Source organism: Schistocerca nitens, chromosome 3, assembly GCF_023898315.1.
Source record: "Schistocerca nitens isolate TAMUIC-IGC-003100 chromosome 3, iqSchNite1.1, whole genome shotgun sequence".
Taxonomy (NCBI): domain Eukaryota; kingdom Metazoa; phylum Arthropoda; class Insecta; order Orthoptera; family Acrididae; genus Schistocerca; species Schistocerca nitens.
In genome coordinates, this window is record NC_064616.1 from 537684733 (window position 1) to 537704641 (window position 19909).

Sequence of the window (19909 nt, forward strand, 5' to 3'; positions counted from 1 at the left end):
TAGAAGTGGATAGTTCCTGTGAATTATTATGGGTGGAGGTTCCACTCAACAACCGAGCTAGGTTAATAATTGGCTCCTTTTACCGGCCTCCCGACTCAACAGCTTTAGTGGCAGAACAACTGAGAGAAAATTTGGAATACATTTCGCATAAATTTTCTCAGCATGTTATAGTCTTAGGTGGAGATTTCAATTTACCAGATATAGACTGGGACACTCAGATGTTTAGGACGGGTGGTAGGGACAGAGCATCGAGTAACATTATACTGAGTGCACTATGCGAAAATTACCTCGAGCAATTAAACAGAGAACCGACTCGTGGAGATATCGTCTTGGACGTACTGATAACAAACAGACCCGAACTTTTCCACTCTGTATGTGCAGAACAGGGAATCAGTGATCATAAGGCCGTTGCAGCATCCCTGAATATGCAAGTTAATAGGAACATAAAAAAGGGAGGAAGGTTTGTCTGTTTAGCAAGAGTAATATAAAGCAGATATCAGACTACCTAACAGATCAAAACGAAAATTTCTGTTCCGACACTGACAATGTTGAGTGTTTACGGAAAAAGTTGAAGGCAATCGTAAAATGCGTTTTAGACAGGTACGTGCCGAGTAAAACTGTGAGGGACGGGAAAAACCCACCGTGGTACAATAACAAAGTTAGGAAACTACTGCGAAAGCAAAGAGAGCTTCACTCCAAGTTTAAACGCAGCCAAAACCTCTCAGACAAACAGAAGCTAAACGATGTCAAAGTTAGCGTAAGGAGGGCTATGCGTGAAGCGTTCAGTGAATTGGAAAGTTAAATTCTATGTACTGACTTGACAGAAAATCCTAGGAAGTTCTGGTCTTACGTTAAGTCAGTAAGTGGCTCGAAACAACATATTCAGACACTCCAGGATGATGATGGCATTGAAACAGAGGATGACACGCGTAAAGCTGAAATACTAAACACCTTTTCCAAAGCTGTTTCACAGAGGAAGACCGCACTGCAGTTCCTTCTGTAAATCCTCGCAACTGGAATCACTCAACAGAGGAAAGTCCACTGGATCTGACGGGATACCAATTCGATTCTACACAGAGTACGCGAAAGCACTTGCCCCCCTTCTAACAGCCATGTACCGCAAGTCTCTAGAGGAACGGAAGGTTCCGAATGATTGGAAAAGAGCACAGGTAGGCCCAGTCTTCAAGAAGGGTCGTCGAGCAGATGCGCAAAACTATAGACCTATATCTCTGACGTCGATCTGTTGTAGAATTTTAGAACATGTTTTTTCCTCGAGTATCATGTAGTTTTTGGAAACCCAGAATCTACTCTGTAGGAATCAACATGGATTCCGGAAACAGCGATCGTGTGAGACCCAACTCGCTTTATTTGTTCATGAGACCCAGAAAATATTAGATACAGGCTCCCAGGTAGATGCTATTTTTCTTTACTTCCGGAAGGCGTTCGATACAGTTCCACACCCACATCTCATGGTCGTGCGGTAGCGTTCTCGCTTCCCACGCCCGGGTTCGATTCCCGGCGGGGTCAGGGATTTTCTCTGCCTCGTGATGGCTGGGTGTTGGGTGCTGTCCTTAGGTTAGTTAGGTTTAAGTAGTTCTAAGTTCTAGGGGACTTATGACCACAGCAGTTGAGTCCCATAGTGCTCAGAGCCATTTGAACCATACAGTTCCGCACTGTCGCCTGATAAACAAAGTAAGAGCCTACGGAATATCAGCACAGCTGTGTGGCTGGATTGAATAGTTTTTAGCACACAGAACACAGCATGTTGTTATCATTGGAGAGACGTCTACAGACGTTAAAGTAACCTCTGGCATGCCACAGGGGAGTGTTATGGGACCATTGCTTTTCACAATATATATAAATGACCTAGTAGATAGTGTCGGAAGTTCCATGCGGATTTTCGCGGATGGTGCTGTAGTATACAGAGAAGTTGCAGCATTAGAAAATTGTAGCGAAGTGCAGGAAGATCTGCAGCGGATAGGCACTTGGTGCAGGGAGTGGCAACTGACCCTTAACATAGACAAATGTAATGTATTGCGAATACATAGAAAGATAGATCATTTACTGTATGATTATATGATAGCGGAACAAACAGTGGGAGCAGTTACCTCTGTAAAATATCTGGGAATATGCGTGCGGAACGATTTGAAGTGGAATGATCATATAAAATTAATTGTTGGTAAGGCGGGTACCAGGGTGAGATTCATTGGGAGAGTCCTTCGAAAATGTAGTTCATCAGCAAAGGACGTGGCTTACAAAACACTCGTTCGACCTATACTTGAGTATTGCTCATCAGTGTGGGATCCGTACCAGATCGGGTTGATGGAGGAGATAGAGAAGATCCAAAGAAGAGCGGCGCGTTTCGTCACAGGGTTATTTGTTAACCGTGATAGCATTACTGAGATGTTTAGCAAACTCAAGTGGCAGACTCTGCAAGAGAGGCGCTCTGCATCGCGGTGTAGTTTGCTCGCCAGGTTTCGAGAGGGTGCGTTTCTGGATGAGGTATCGAATATATTGCTTCCCCCTACTTATACCTCCCGAGGAGATCACGAATGTAAAATTAGAGAGATTCGAGCGCGCACGGAGGCTTTCACACAGTCGTTCTTCCCGCGAACCATACGCGACTGGAACAGAAAAGGGATGTAATGACAGTGGTACGTAATGTGCTCTCCGCTACACACCTTTGGGTGGCTTGCGCAGTATAAATGTAGATGTAGATGTAGACATACGAGTATTAGGGTCAGCAGAAATGAGTATTCCGTTGGGGCCAACAAAGTTTGTTTGATGTGTAGGTGTGGTGTCTCATGTAAGTGAGGGCTTTATGCATCAATATCATTCTATAACAGACCTTCGATGAGATGTAATAGAACTTGATGGGAAGACATTACGACCAGGGGATATGGTTGTGAGTGTTTATCTGCTGTGAGGAATGTCTAATATACAAAACAATCCAGTTAAAGCAGGAGCAATTTCATTCACATGGGTGTGTGTCATGAACTACTGGGATGTCACCATGGATTAATGTGGAGCCATATCAGTTGATATGTTATGCGTAAAAGAACCGCTATAGGGTAGAGGAATATTACATAAGGCACGTTGTTTTGTAAATAGTAGCACTGTAAGCTTACAAGAGAGAGATGGAAGCAGTGTAGTACCCGTCAATGTGGATAATTTTGACGCCGAAGTGATAAAGCTGTTAAAGGAAATGTTACTGTCTACATTGGAGATTCCGGGTGAGTAAAATAGCCACACAGGTGGTGTTGACTGTGATGTACCACAGGATTCTGCTGTGAGTGCATTTCGTGAGAAAATGAAGCATTCAAGTGGAATAGACAGGACACGGACGGGAGACCTGTTGCTAGAACTTCAGGACTTGTTTTCTCCACAACGCCCAGTGCCCGCCACGTTAGTAAGACAACACAGATTTCTGACAGGAAACGGAGATCTATCGTACCAGAATCTGTACAGTTTTCCACAGCCGCGTGGTTAGAGGCTCCATGTCAGGGATTGCGCAGACCCTCCCGCCAGAGGTTCGAGTCTTCCCTCGGGCATGGGTGTGTGAGTTGTTCTTAGCATAAGTTAGTTTATGTTAGTTTATGTAGTGTGTGAGTTTAGGGACCGATGACTTCTGCAATTTGGTGCCCTAGACAGTCACACACAGACAGATTTCCAAGATCACTGCAAGCAATTTTGGTGGAATTTATGTATCTGTAGTTGGCTGATGAAATTACAGGAGGAAGTACTAGTCCCCGGGGTAGGGAGGGTTGTCACGAATTGTTATCGTGCCAAAGAATTGTATGCATGGCTCTAAGAACTGTCGGTATTCTTGCGGTTGCAGCCACCTGAGCAATAAGATACGACAGATGCCTGTCCAGTTAAGACCATCACGAGAAGGATAGATAACTGTAGTGGGGCAAAGCGGGTTCTGTATCACTACTGATAACCTAAGGAGGAACCAGTGCTCCTTGACAGTTGACTTAAGAAGTGGATGCCACCCGTTAGAAGATGCTCCTAAAGACAGACGGAAAATGACGTTCCCAGGTCCTTCTGGACGATTTAAGTGTATAAACAGGCTCTTTGCATTGAAGAATGCACAGGAAGCATTCCAAATATTGTTGGACAGAGTGCAGAAGGGATTGAAACAGCATCATTATCTCATATGACTTTTAAAGGGATATGCAATAGCGTAGACAAAGACGGAGTGAAGTATCCAAAAGTTATGAGCTACTCATTTGACATTCAGTACGGAATGATGTCACTTTTAGCTGGCACAGGTTACGTATCTGGGCCATATAATTAGTAAGTACTATGTGAGAAATGATCTGAGGTTACTATAAGCGGTTTAAGGTTTTCCGGTACCACTAGTAATCGGGGAACTGCAACCTCTTCTCGGACTCGCAAATTATTATGGAAAGTTCGTGAACGTGTTTCAATACATTGCCAGGCCAGATACGCAGCTGTTAAGGAAGAGGCCTATGTTTTTTATGATCGGAAGGATTCCAGGAAGCACATATCTAGCTGAAAAGAGTATTGACGTTGAGTCCGGTAGAGTCCACTGTCGGTGATTCCAGACTTCCAGAAGGAGGGCATATGACTATGTGATGCGCCGAATTATGTTCTGGGGTTTGTTTGGAACCAGTATATGTACGTCCAAGAACAACCTGTTGCCCCTGCATCAACATGGTCGAAAGAAGAGGGATATGCTCACTTTTATATGTGGAGTTCCGTACTTCCGGTGTTACAGGTACAGAATGAATCTGAAGATAGTGACAGACCTTGCTGCTCTGATATGATTACTTGGTTTCAAGGAGACAAGCTGTAGTGTGATGACGTGGAAATTGAATCAGAGTGAATTTTAGTACAAAGAAATCAACAAACTAGGAAAAAACACGGAAATCTAGACGGGATAAGCAGAAAAATAGGTGTAGTACAGGCTGTAGATCACGACACTGGAGACACGAGCAGTGCAGAGTGCTGACAAAGAGTGAAAGAAGTATGGAAAGCAACAGGGATTTAACATGCACGACGGATTATTACGCAGAAAACGAAATTGGGATAGTGAGTGTTGGTGACAGTGAAGCTGAAGCTACAAGTGTTACGTGAGATGCTTTATCAAGTATTATCGGATCAGGTGACGAATAGGAAAGTGGTGGAAAAGTATTACTGGAAAGATGACGTCGATCGATATGTCGGAATTTTGTGGATTGTGCACAGCGAGGAGATTTGAGTCAGAAGCAGGTACTGCTACAGAGGTTGCGGAAGCAACCCAACCGTACAGTTTCATTGGGGTGGAGGTGTTAGGCCTACTCAACCGAACACCAGTTGGTAATAGCTTTGTGCTGACCATAACAGACCTTTTTTCTGGTCACGTGGAGTTGGTGCCGATGCTGGACTAATGAGCAGTCATAATCGCACAAGCAATGGTGGGTAGAAGGATATTGAAGCTTGGGATGGCAGAGACGATAATTTCGGACCATTGGACGAACTTCATGTCAGACTTGATGAAGGAGATGTGTCGGTTACTAAAGATAAAGAAATTGAGACCCAAACCACTTCACCCACAAGCTCATGGAACAACGAACGAGTTCATCGGAGAATTTGGAATATCCTTCACACTATTCCGATTAAGATAGGTATCTATCCTTCGTGATGAGTACATACAACTCCGAAGTACAAACTAGAACAGGGTTGTCGCCATTGTAGGAGGTTTATGTGGGGGAGATGCCGACACCATTCGATATTATTTACCAGAAAGGTAGAAGGAAACGAATGACAGTACAGGAATTTGCTGAAGCGGTAAGGGAATTATGGAGACGGTCCAAGCGAGCAAATACTAAGACTTTGGAGAAGTAGGAAGAGGCGGTGAAATGAGTGGGGACGTTACCTCAATATAAACTGGGTCAGAGGGTGTTGGTTCAAAATGGCTCTGAGCACTATGCGACTTAACTTTTGAGGTCATTAGTCGCCTAGAACTTAGAACTAATTAAACCTAACTAACCTAAGGACATCACACACATCCATGCCCGAGGCAGGATTCGAACCTGCGACCGTAGCGGTCACGCGGTTCCAGACTGAAGCGCCTTTAACCGCACGGCCACACCGGCCGGCTCAGAGGGTGTTGTCGAGCCCATATAGCCTTAAGGGAATGTGAAAGAAGTTTGTACACGATACCAAGTCCTGTACCAAGTAGCTGAATCTATATCACTGACAAATGAATTTCACTGATTTGTGGTAAGGTTCTATGGGACCAAACTGCTGAGGTCATCGGCCCCAAGGCTTACACATTAATTAAACTAACTTAAGCTAACTTACACTGAGGACAACACATACACTCATTCCCGAGGGACGTTTCGAACCTCCGGCTGGGAGAGGGACGGAAAATGATGCTACAGCTGTTGACGAGGACAACAATTGTAGATGATGGGCAATTTAGCTATCTAAGCACGACTCATTGCTCGCCGCAAACTTCCACATATCGTCAACCAAGCATCTACAGGCTGTACTTGTACATCCATTACGTACGAGGGCTATTCCGAAAGTAAGGTCCGATAGGTCGCGAAATGGAAACCACGGTAAAAATCAAAAATGTTTTATTTGCAACAGTTAGATACACCTTGCAGCTACTTATCTCCATAGTCGCCGACCCGACTTAGACGTGTATCGTAGCGTTGTACCAACTTTCCCATACCCTCGCTATAGAAGGCAGCCGCCAGTGCTCTCCGCCAATTCTCTACGCTGGCCTACGGCTCGTTGTCTTGTGCCGAAATGTTGTCTTCATAACCAGCGGTTCATGTGACCAGAGCTGAAACTCAGAGGGAGACAATTACGGGCTGTATTGTGGGTACTCTCACATTTCCATTTGAAAACGATGCAAGAGCATCTTCATTGCCCCTGCAGAATGCGGCTGAGAATTGTCTTGAAGACGAAACAGCACGACAGTTATGTAATGTTAGCTGCATAGCTTCAGGGGAAATTTCTCACCAGGCCCCCGTACTTGGCGGCAGACACTATTTTCTAGACATCTTTACGCTCTCACTGCGAGCTCAGAAATGAGAAGAGCGACGTGATGCTAACTGGGGTTATACTAGAGACACTACCCAACACATCTGTGCAAAGCTTTATCGGATTTTCATAGTCGTTTCCATTTCGTGACCGATCGGACCTTACTTTCGGAATAGCCCTCGTATATTCCTATACAGGGTAGACAGTCGCGTGCCTGGTGTCGACGATAAATACGAGGGTAGGAACTTAAATAGTGGCAACTATTTATTCACAACCCATACAAAAGAGTTACACGTTTGCACCTGTTACTGTTCTTCAAAGTAGTTATCAGCGTCGTGTAGAACCCTTAGCCAGGGATGTGGAAGGCGTAGTATACCGTTAGTAGAGCCTGTTGATAGTGCGAATGGAGCGGTCTACAGATATGGTGATTCTCTTGTACGACTGTGATGGTGTTATCCTAAGGCATTACGTTCCTCCACGGCATACCGTCAATGCACAGTATTACTCTTCGTTTTTGGAGCATCACCTGCGACCAGCTTTGCGAAAGAGTCGGCGACATTTCCTGTGCAACCCACCCATCATTTTTCACGACAATGCACGGGCTCATACAGCGCAATCAGTGGCTGCTCTGTTAGGTATATGGGACTGGGAAGTACTGTAGCATCCACCATACTCCCCAGATCTAGGTCCTTGTGACCTTGATTTGATTCCGAAGATAAAGGAACCACTTCGTGGCATTCGCTTCAGAACTGTTCCAGAGATTCGATAGGCAGTAGACCGCTCCATCCGCACCATCAACTGGACAGGCTCCGCTAACGGTATACTACGCCTTCCACATCGCTTGCAACGGGTTCTACATAACGCTGGTGACTACTTTGAAGGACAGTAACAAGTGAAAACATGTAACTCTTTTGTATAGGTTGTGAATAAATAGTTGCCACTATTTAAGTTCGAACCCTCGTAAAATATTGCAGTGCCTGTGTTATTCCGATTTACGATGCTAGGTTCCTTCGGATATGCATGCATGTCCGAAGGAACAGACACTGAGACAACTACAGCAATTATGGAATACATTAAATGTATTCGTAGTAACTTTCAAGGCCACCAATATTCGCAATATTTCCACAGCGAGCAGTACACAGCGAACAGTAACACCAGTGAGCCATCCATTACCATGACAAAATTTTTCATTGTCAAAAAACGAAAAATTCAAAATAACACCTACGTAAACACAAGGACCATCAAGAACAGTATGGGAACCAGTGTCATTTACCTCCATTTTGCTCTTCTCCTTGGCCCCAGTAATGATTTCAATAATGTCAGTGGCCTTGTAAGTAGAAGCGCGTGAGGGCCAAAACGTATCGAAAGGAAATTTGTATCGTAAATCGGAATAGCACGGGCACTGCAATATCGTATTTATCCGTAGGGACAGGGCTTGCGGCTTTCAAGTAAAATGTCTCTCTTGTCTCCCCTGTACGGGAATATATATTATAGATGTACGAATATACGTCCTTCACACGATATATGGATGTTTAGATCTGGTTGTGAGTCCTGCTCGGATAGCCAAATGGTGAGGCGATCGCTCGCATTAAGCGGAAAATCTGGGTTTGAGTCCCGATCGGGCACAAATTATTATTTTCGTCGTTATATCATACTGTTGACGGTTGTCCATATTCGCAGCTCCGAATACCTTCAATATACTTCATAACGGCTGTAGTCGCTACGATGTCTATTCCTTCGGACATGCATGCATATATGAGGGAACCTTATATCGTAAATCGGAATAACACAGGAACAGCAATATTGTACGAATCCTTAGAAATGTTGTCTAAAAATTATACATCTACATCGATACTCCACAAGCGACCGTACAGTGCGTGGCGGAAGGTACCCTGTACCACTTCCAATAGTTTCCTTTCCTGTTCCACGCTAATAGAACGAGGGAAAGCGCTTGTCTATATGCCTCCGTATGAGCAATAATTTTTCCTATCTTCGTAGTCCTTACGCGCAATGTATATTGGCGGCATTAGAATCATCCTTCAGTGGCTTCAAACGCCGGTTCTCTAAATTTTCTCAATAGCGTTCTCCGAAAAGAACGTCGTCTTCCCTCCAGTGACTCCTATTTGAGTTCCCAAAGCATCTCCGTAGCATTTAAATGATGTTCGAACCTACCGGTAACAAATACAGAAGCCCACCTCTGAACTGCTTCGCTGTCCTTCTTCAATCCTGTCTGGTATGGATCCCAAACACTCGAGCAGTGTTCAAGACCAGGGTCCTATACACGGTCTCCTTTACAGATGAACCACATTTTCCTAAAATTCTCCCAATAAACCGAAGTCGATCATTCGTCTTCCCTACCACAGTCCTCACACGCTCGTTGCATTTCATACCGCTTTGCAACGTTACACGTAGTTATTTAAACGACGTGACTGTGTCCAGCAGTAAATACTAGTGTTGCTGTATCCGAACATTACACGTTTGTTTTTCCGACTAATTTGCCGTTAACTTACATTTTCCCAGATTTATTGCTAATTACGTTTTATCATACTAACTACAAATTTTTTTCTAAGTCTTCTTCTACCTTGCTACTATGACTCAACTTCAGCACCTTACCGTACACCACAGCAAACAGCTACAAATTGCTGCCCACCCCGCACGCCAAGTCACTGATGTTTACAGAGAACAACAGAACTTCCTACCACACTTCCCGGTGCCATTTTCTGGCGTTACCCTTGTCACTGATGAACACGCCGTCGTGCACAATATAGTGAGTTCTATTACTTAAGAAGTCTTGGAGATACTCACATATCTGTGAACTTATTCCATATGCTCGTAGCTTCGATAACAGCCTGCAAAGGGGCACCACGTCAAATGCTTTCCGCAAATCTAGAAATGATTCGTTGACTTCATCTTCTCAGTCTCAAGAAAGTTTCTCATATTCGAACTGAAAACGTGTTCCGGAATTTTCCAGCAAACTGAATTTAGGAATACTGGTGTGTAATTTTGTGGGTTCGTCCTTTACCCTTCTTATATACAGGAGTAAACTGCGCTTTTTTTCCAGTCGCTTGGAACTTTGTCCTGTGTGTGTGTGTTTCGTTATAAATGCAAGCTACGTAATGGTCTAATGCCTTAGAGTACTCTTCTTAAAAACGAACTGGGATTCCATCGGGATCTGGGGATTTACTTGCTTTCAGATACTTCAGCTGTTTGTTTACGCCAGTGATACTTACTACGACGTCGTCCATGACGGTATGTTTGTACGATTCTCCTGCCTGAACGATTTCTTGAACCAGAAATTTGAAATATCTGAGTACCTAGTCTGGGAAATTCACTAAGCCGAATGATAGCGATCAGGAGGGGCCATCACTAAAAAGCAATTTTTGTAGAGTGTGGAACAGTACTGAGGTGGTACAAGTCAGGTAACCGTGACTTTGAGCGCAGTGATTCGTAGCGCTTTGGTGAATAATTCACCCTGTCTGTTCTCATGTAACTGATGCGGAGTGATTCGTAGCGCTTTGGTGAATAATTTACCATGCCTGTTCTCATGTAACTGATGCGGCCAACCATTTGGAATGCCGTCCCAGGGCTAACCCAAGTTCCCGTAGACTGTACACCACAAGCGATATATACAGGGTGTTACAAAAAGGTACGGCCAAACTTTCAGGAAACATCTCTCACACACAAAGAAAGAAAATATGTTATGTGGACATATATCCGGAACCGCTTACTTTCCATGTTAGAGCTCATTTTATTACTTCTCTTCAACTCACATTAATCATGGAATGGAAACACACAGCAACAGAACGTACCAGCGTGACTTCAAACACTTTGTTACAGGAAATGTTCAAAATGTCCTCCGTTAGCGAGGATACATGCATCCACCCTCCGTCGCATGGAATCCCTGCTGCGCTGATGCAGCCCTGGAGAATGGCGTATTGTATCACAGACGTCCACAATACGAGCACGAAGAGTCTCTACAATTGGTACCGGGGTTGCGTAGACAAGAGCTTTCTAATGCCCTCATAAATGAAAGTCAAGAGGGTTGAGGTCAGGAGACCGTGGAGGCCATGGAATTGGTCCGCCTCTACCAATCCACCTGTCACCGAATCTGTTGTTGAGAAGCGTACAAACACTTCGACTGAAATGTGCAGGAGCTCCATCGTGCATGAACCACATGTTGTGTCGTACTTGTAAAGGCACGTGTTCTAGCAGCACAGGTAGAGTATCCCGTATGAAATCATGGCGGTGAATCGAGGAAGTACAGTACATACTGACGAAACTAAAATGATCTCTAACATGGAAATTAAGCGTTTCCGGACACATGTCCTCATAACATCTGAAAGTTTGGCCGTACCTTTTTGTGACACCCTGTATAACATAGACGTACGGAGTCAGGGACGAACACAAATAATTTGAGAAGTAGTTAAGACCGACTGATTTATTGTTGGGAAGTAGTTTTACGGATTACGGGCAGAAGTAATTAGGTTAGAGTTCTGGACCGGTGAAGGACCCGTCCCAGACACGAGAGAGAAAAGTAACAGTCTTTATCAAAAGTAAGGTGAATTACCATGGAAGCGCCATAGAGCGTAGCAATAACATCGCCGGTTCCGTAGCTGTCACTGTGGGTGACAAGACTAGACATCCCAGTGGAATGGCAGCGACAATAGCCAGGATCATCGGTAAATGGCGCTGCATGGCTCTTTCTATGAAGCATGTGGAACGGTGTCACCATACCAGGGCAAGCCTCTTGTTTTGGCAATGTGACTACACACGAGGTTTAAATGAAACGCACGGGCCCTGGAGACATATAAATAAGTCATAATTTGAAGGTAGGGATGAGTCGTCATCGCAGGAAGGCAGTAGCACCACCACAACGTCGCACTGTGCCTCGACAGCGATACGACTGACGTCCACCAGCTGCAATCCTTGGTTCGGGAACAGGGTACGCATAGAGTGTGCAATACGTTTTTCACAGGACTTCGTGTCACAGTCCTGCCGATCTGCTGACCGCACCTGCCGTGCCGATTCCGGCGCAAAGTTTATAGCGAGAATCATCTGACAGCCAACTTGTGTCCGAGGGTTGAATTTGGCACACAGAAGAATTCTTACGCCACTAATTCTGCCAAATGAAGAACCAATATGTCAATATTTTCCCACGGCGAACTACACTATGTGATCAAAAGTATCCGGACAGCACCAAAAACATACGTTTTTTCACATTGGGTGCATTGTGCTGCCACCAACTGCCAGGTACTCCATTCAGTGAAAGAGCAGAATGGGGCGCTCCGCGGAACTCACGGACGTTGAATGTGGTCAGGGGTTGGGTGTCACTTGTGTCGTATGTCTGTATGCGAGATTTCCACAGTCCTAAACATCTCCAGATCCACTGTTTCCGATGTGATAGTGAAGTGGAAACGTGAAGGGACACGTACAGCACAAAAGCGTACAGGCCGACCTCGTCTGTTGACTGGCAGAGACCATCATCACACAGGAATTCCAAACTGCATCAGGATCAACTGCAAGTACTACGACAGTTAGGCGGGAGATGAGAAAACTTGGATTTCATGGTCGAGCTGCTGCTCATAAGCCACGCATCACGCCGGTAACTGCCAAACGACGCATCGCTTGGTGTAAGGAGCTAAACAATCGACGATAGAACAGTTGAAAAACGTTGTGTGGAGTGCTGAATCACGGTAAACAATGTGACGATCCGATGGCGGACTGTGGTTATGACGAATGCCCGGTGAACGTCATGTGCCAGTGTGTCTAGTGCCAAAAGCTACATTAGGAGGCGGTGGTGTTATGGTGTGGTTGTGCTTTTCATGGAGCAGGCTTGCACCCCTTGTTGTTTTGCGGGTCACTATCACAGCACCGACCCACGACGATAACATCCCTGTAATGGACTAGCCTGCACAGAGTCCTGACCTGAATCCTATAGAACACCTTTGGGATGTTTTGGAACGCCGACTTCGTGCCAGACTACACCGACCGACATCGATACCTCTCCAAAGTGCAGCAATTCGTGAAGAATGGGCTGCCAATCCCAAAGATACCTCCCAGCAACTGACTGAACGTATGCTTGCGAGAGTGGAAGCTATCATCAAGGCAAAGTGTGGGCCAACACCATATTGAGTTCCAGCATTACCGATGGAGGTTTCCACGAACTTGTAAGTTATTTCTAGTCAAATGTCCGGTTACTTTTGATCACATAGTGTATGTGTGCGTTATTAATAATCACAGAAAGACGTATTAAACCAAAGCAACTTTCATTGCATTCACGAAATAAGTTACTAATATCTTACAATGATATTAAATTAATGTATCCATAATTACTTCTGGAAATATTGTCACTGCTCCATTCTTCGTATCTGTTATATCCTCGACAGATCTAGTTTGCCAGATGAAACAACCCCTTACGTATCTTTACAGAAACACGTTACTTTTATACCTGCGTATTGCACGTTTATAAATGCTTACAACATGTAATACATAGCCTCTCCAGAACGTTCTGCGCATAGTCGACAAACATTAAACAATTGTTGCTGTAGATGTACCATGCCAACTGACCATAGGAATAAGGACTGCATTATATACAGTTAGAACAGGTAACGTGCCTAATAAATTCGTGTTACATGTTTCATTTTTAGAATCCTAACGTTCACAACTTTGTTGGTCTTTTACGTGCGCCTCTTATTGCTTTCTTTCAGCGAATATTGCTAGAAGGATTTAGAGATCCCATGCGAAAGTAACTTAGCTGCGAGTATCGTGCAAACGTATTAGTTTCTGCGCTGCCATTATTGAAATTAATTTTTGGAACGCGACAAATGCACCGCGACAGTGATTAGGTTGTACATTTTAACAGGCCAGGAGGTCCTTTCGCTTGTACGGAAATGAATTCACAGGGCAGGGCAGTCTGAATGTCAATGGCCAAGCACACGATCGACAGATGTCAGCGATCTGTCGTTTACATTATCACCTGGATTCAGTCCTCCGACCGACACCGCACGAAAGAGCAATTTGCCAAGCTATTTCAATGACAATTATGAACTTCACTGTGTCGAGAACTTCTGCGATGGAAAATGAAGTAGTCTGTTTAGCAGCAGTTGCGATTTATTTCCGTATCCCAACGTATACTTGCAAACCATTAATTTAAAGTAAATAAGAATTATAATTGATTAAACTTGTTTTGGAGAATATACTACATATTTACTGAGGCCATATAGGTTGTGTACATCTTTATACTCTCTTCCACTTTTCAACTGACGCCATATGGTTTGTGTACGTCTTTCCATCCCCATGAACCATGGACTTTGCCGTGGGTGTGGTGGCTTGCGTGCCTCAGCGGTACAGATAGCCGTACCGTAGGTGCTACAACACTGGAGGGGCAACTGTTGAGAGGCCAGACAAACAAGTAGTTCCTGAAGAGGGGCAGCAGCATTTTCTGTAGCTGCAGGGGCAACAGTCTGCATCTTTGACTGGTCTGGCAATGTAACATGAACCAAAACGGCCTTGCTGTGCTGGTACCACGAACGGCTGAAAGAAAGTGGAAACCACAGCCTTAATCATTCTCGATGGCATGCAGCTCTACTGTATGGTTAAATGATCATGAAATACTCTTGGGTAAAACATTCCGGAGGTGAAACAGTCCCGTATTCGGATCTTCCGGCGGTGTATATTTAGGAGGCTGTTGCCATCAGAAGAAACAAAACTGGCGTTCTACGGATCGGACCGAGGAGTATTAGATCGCTTAACCGGGTAGGTAGGTTAGAAAATTTAAAAAGGGAAATACATAGGTTGAAATTAGATGTTGCGGGGATTAGTGAAGTTGGGTGGCAGCAGGAAGAGGACTTCTGGTTAGGCATTAGAGAAAAGGTACCTGCATAAGTTGAAAGAACCAGAGGTTTCTGAGAGTTTTAGAGGGAGCATTAGGGACCGATTTATTAGAACAGGGGAAGGGAACACAGTGGCAGACAAATATGTAGCTTTGAGAGATGAAACAGTGAAGGAAGCAGAAGATGAAATTAGCAAAACGGAAAGGCCTAGTAGAATGCATTATCGTAGCCATCATACACACAAAGCCCATACCGACCACGGTAGTACTAGTATATATGTCAGATACCTCCGCAGATGATGTAGAGATTGAAGTAATGTATGATGGGATGAAAGAAATTATTCAGATATTAAGGGAGACGAAAATTCAATTGTGATAGGGGACTGGAGTTCGATAGCAGGAAGAGAAGGAAGAGAAGAAGTAGTAGGTTAATATGGACTGGTGAAAAGGAATGAATGATGTAGCCAACTGGTAGAATTTAGCACAGAGCATAATTTAATCATCGGTAACACGTGGTTTAGGAATCATGAAGGAAGGTTGTACATGTGGAAGAGAGCTGGAGTTACCACAAGGTAGCCGGATGATAATATAATGGTAAGACAGAGATTTAGGAACCATATTTTAAATTGTAATATACGAGGGTGGTTCAGAAAGTAACCTCCGATTGGTCACAGTGCGGGTTGTGGGGGGAGTAGCGACGCCATCTGTGCGTTCACGCACTCAACAGGTCAGTCGGCATCAAGCTGTGGTCGAGTGAACGTCGTACCTGCGCTAGTTTAGTTTTTGTGGCAGTTTGAAATGTGTGCTGCAATAGAAAACCCCGCCAAATGTGAAGTGCGTGCTGTCATAAGGTTTTTTACAGCCAAAGGATATTCTGTAGCAGCTATTCATCGTGAGCTTTGTGCCGTGTACGGACCAAGAGTTATGAGTGAAGGAGTTGTCCGTGAATGGGTACGTTTATTTAAAAGTGGACGAGAAAACGTTCATGATGAAGAGAGGAGTGGTAGACCATCATTGGTGACTGACGAACTCGTTCAGACAGTTGATGCAAAAGTTCGTGAAAATCGACGTTTCTCAATGTCGGAGTTGTCTACTGGTTTTCCACAGATTTCTAAGACTCTTGTACGAGATAGTGACAGCAAGATTGGGTTACCGAAGAGCTCAAAGATGCGGTCACAGGCTGGCTCCAGGCACAAGCGGGTGATTTTTATGCAGAAGGAATTTCAAAGCTTGTGAAGAGATACGATAAGTGCCTCAATCGCTATGGAGACTATGTAGAAAAATAGTGCAAAGATGTAGTTGTAAGATGTATATATTAAAATATTTTTATTTAACTTGGTGTATTTTTTTAAATCAACCGGAGCTTACTTTCTGAACGGCCCTCGTATTTTCCAGGATCAGATGTGGGCTCAGACCACAATTTATTGGTCATTAACTGTAGACTGAACGTGAAGAAATTGGAAAACTCTAGGACATTAGAGAAATGGTACCTGCATAAGTTGAAAGAACCAGAGGTTTCTGAGAGTTTTAGAGGGAGCATTAGGGATCGATTTATTAGAACAGGGGAAGAGAACACAGTGGCAGACAAATATGTAGCTTTGAGAGATGAAATAGTTAAGGAAGCAGAAGATGAAATAAGCAAAACGGAAAGGCCTAGTAGATATTTTTGTGTAACTCAGGAGATACTGAAATTAATTGATGACAGGAAAAAATATAAAAATACAATAAATGAAGTAGGCAAAAGTGAATACATGCGTCTAAAAAATGAGATTGACAGGAAGTGCAAAATGGCTATGGAGGAAAGGCTAGAGGAGGAATGGAAGGATGCAGAAGCATATATCACTAGGGAAAAAGATCAATACTGCCTACAGGAACATTTTAAACGGCCTTTGAAGAAAAGGGAAATTGTGGTATAAATATCAAGAGCTCAGATGTGAAACCAGTCCTAAGCAAAGAATGGAAAGCTGAAAGGCAGAATAAGCATACAGAAGGTCTGTACAAGGGAGATGAACTTACAGGTACTATTAAAGAAACAGAATGGGACATAGATAAAGATGAGACGGGAAATATGATATTAGGAGACGAATTTGGCAGAGTACTGAATGATCTAAGTCGATACAAGACCCCAGGAGTAGACGACATTCCGTCAGACCTAATCATAGCCTTTGGAGAGTCAGCTATGACAAAACTCTTCCTTCTGATGTGCAAGATACATGAGACAGGCGAAATGCCATCAGACGCTGAGATGAATATAATCATTCCATTTCCAAAGAAAGCTGGTACTGACAGGTGTGAATATTACGGAACTAACAGTTTCATAAGTTGTGGTGTCACCGCCAGACACCACACTTGCTAGGTGGTAGCCTTTAAATCGGCCGCGGTCCGGTTGTATACGTCGGACCCGCGTGTCGCCACTGTCAGTGATTGCAGACCGAGCGCCGCCACACGGCAGGTCTAGAGAGACGTCCTAACACTCGCTCCAGTTGTACAGCCGACTTTGCTAGCGATGGTTCACTGACAAATTACGCTCACATTTGCCGAGACGATAGTTAGCATAGCCTTCAGCTACGTCATTTGCTACGACCGAGCAAGGCGCCATTATCAATTGCTATTTATCTTGTGATGCATGTACCGTCAGACCGATGTTCACCAATTATGGATTAAAGTTAAGTATTCCAGCAGCTACGTACTTTTCTTGATAGTATAATTACATTACGTGTTCCAGACCTCACGCCAGCCTGCGTGAGTTAAACGCGTGCCTTTCGGTCTCCCGTCCATTGTGGATTGGCTGCCTTGCCAGTCCACAACATAAGTCATGGTTGCAAAATACTTGCACGAGTTCTTCACAGAAGAATGGAAAAACTGGTAGAAGCCGACCTCGGGGAAGATCAATTTTGATTCCACAGCAATGTAGGAACACGCGAGGCAATACGGACCCTACAACTTATCTTAGAAGATACGTTACGGAAAGGCAAACCTACATTAATAGCATTTGTAGACTTAGAGGAAACTTTGGACAATGGTGACTGGAATACCCTCTTTTAAATTATGATAGCAGCAGGGGAAAAATACAGAGAGCGATAGACTATTTAAAACTTGCACATAAACCAGACGTCAGTTATAATCATCGAAGGCCACGAAGTGGAAGCAATGATTGAGAAGGGAGTGAGTCAGGGTTGTAGCCTATGCCCGATGATATCCAATCTATAAACGGAGCAAGCAGTAATGGAAATCAAGGAAAAACTTGGAGAAGGAATTAAAGTTCTGAGAAAATAAATAAAAACTTCGAGGGGTGCCGATGACATTGTAATTCGTCCGAGACAGCGAAACCCTTGGAGGAGCAGTTGAACGGAATGGATACTGTCTTGAAAGGTGGATATAAGATGTACAGTTGGTGCATATTTCATTCTGCTAAGAAGTTAAAAGCTGTCGTAATCCCTATAATTATTCCTTAAATAACTCAAAATCATAAGAAGGAGCCCATTGCATCGCGATTACTATGAACTTCCCAACAATTGTGCTACTATAAAACAAGCCTCATAAGGCGAATCAATGAAAAATCGGAGGGTGTATTCTGTATTACATGGTAGCATAAATGGCCTCTCCGGCTTCCACTTTACTCCTCTGAGCAGTTCATGGGCTCCGGATAACTATAAATTCAAACGTAAATCTCTTACTCAGTGTGGAAAAAGCGAAAAGAATCAAAACTGCACAACCATGCTTGAAAAGTAGAGAAACGAGTAGCTGTCATATTGCCACACACCAGGGGCGTCCGGTGATATATAATTCGGGGTATGCTGTAGAAGATATTTTGAGCTTTGGGGAAACGCACATAAAGGATCGCAAATGAGATTCTATTACTCGCACAGAACACCATATTTATTAATACATCTACTTGAGAAATTTCAATTAATGAACTAGAGTTTACTATTATCTATGTAACTGAATTAATATTAATTTTTATTTGTATGTAAATTCCATTCTTCTTTCTTGCCTGGTGAACTCAGTGATTACATTATCATAGAAGGTCGTCTGCTTCTTAGATTGTGAAGAACGCCCGCTTCTATGGATAGAAGTGCCGAACCAGAAATACGCTGTCCACTCTGTGTATACCTTTGGTACGATTTAATTATTCTTAATACAGAACAAGACCTTTCTACAGATGCAGTTGTGCTTGGGACAGTAACAACGAGTAAATCTAGTTAATACACTTCAGGCAGAGGTATATCTAATTGTCTGCTATTCGGTGATCTCACACGTTCATAGAGGTGATCATTACTAAAGTTTCATATACATTTAACACGGATAGTTCATTTTTCAGTCGAACGAAAACAAACAGATCCTTATGAGTCAGTCTCAATTTTTCAAATTAATGAAAATTTGTCCAGTTTGTTTCAGACATCTTTGGGTCCAACAAAGATATGAATTCAAGTTGATCCAATAATGAAAACGTTTCTTCAATTTGCACAACTATACTGCCAATGCCTCTTTAGTATGACGCACCTTCTTGTGCATATTTATGACTTACTGAATATCCTCAGAGGCAACATATGTCTTACTTTGAATAATTTCACGTCCTATAGGCGTGCACACCGGGTATGCTAAGTAAGCGCCGATTACCCATACGAATTTCCAGTAGTGAAATAACTCAAATTTTTCTGTTATCAGGTCTCTGTTCTGGAAATATAAATGTTTCTTCCGCAACTCCTCTTTCTGAAATGGAAAAGCTGTAACCCTTACCGCTGAGCTAAGAGATGTTGTTGTGCAATACGCGTGGTGGAGTGTTATGTGCGTGCGCATGCGCACAGGAGAGATTTTGAGCGACGTGGGGAAGCTGTGAGGCTTCCGTTGCCCTGCTAGTTAGCACACGTGTTCCGTGCCCAAGCGCCGCAGGCAAGGTCTCAGCCTTCTGCTCCTCAGTTAGCTAGCTAACGCATCACGACAATTTTTTTTTTCAAGTGAAAGTCAAATTATTCTTTGTAGACATTCCAAGTTTAGAAAAAAATACTTCTTACTTTGGAGCGAATAAGGAGTGAATTATAATTTTTGCTGAAGACTTTCGAAGTTCAGAATACA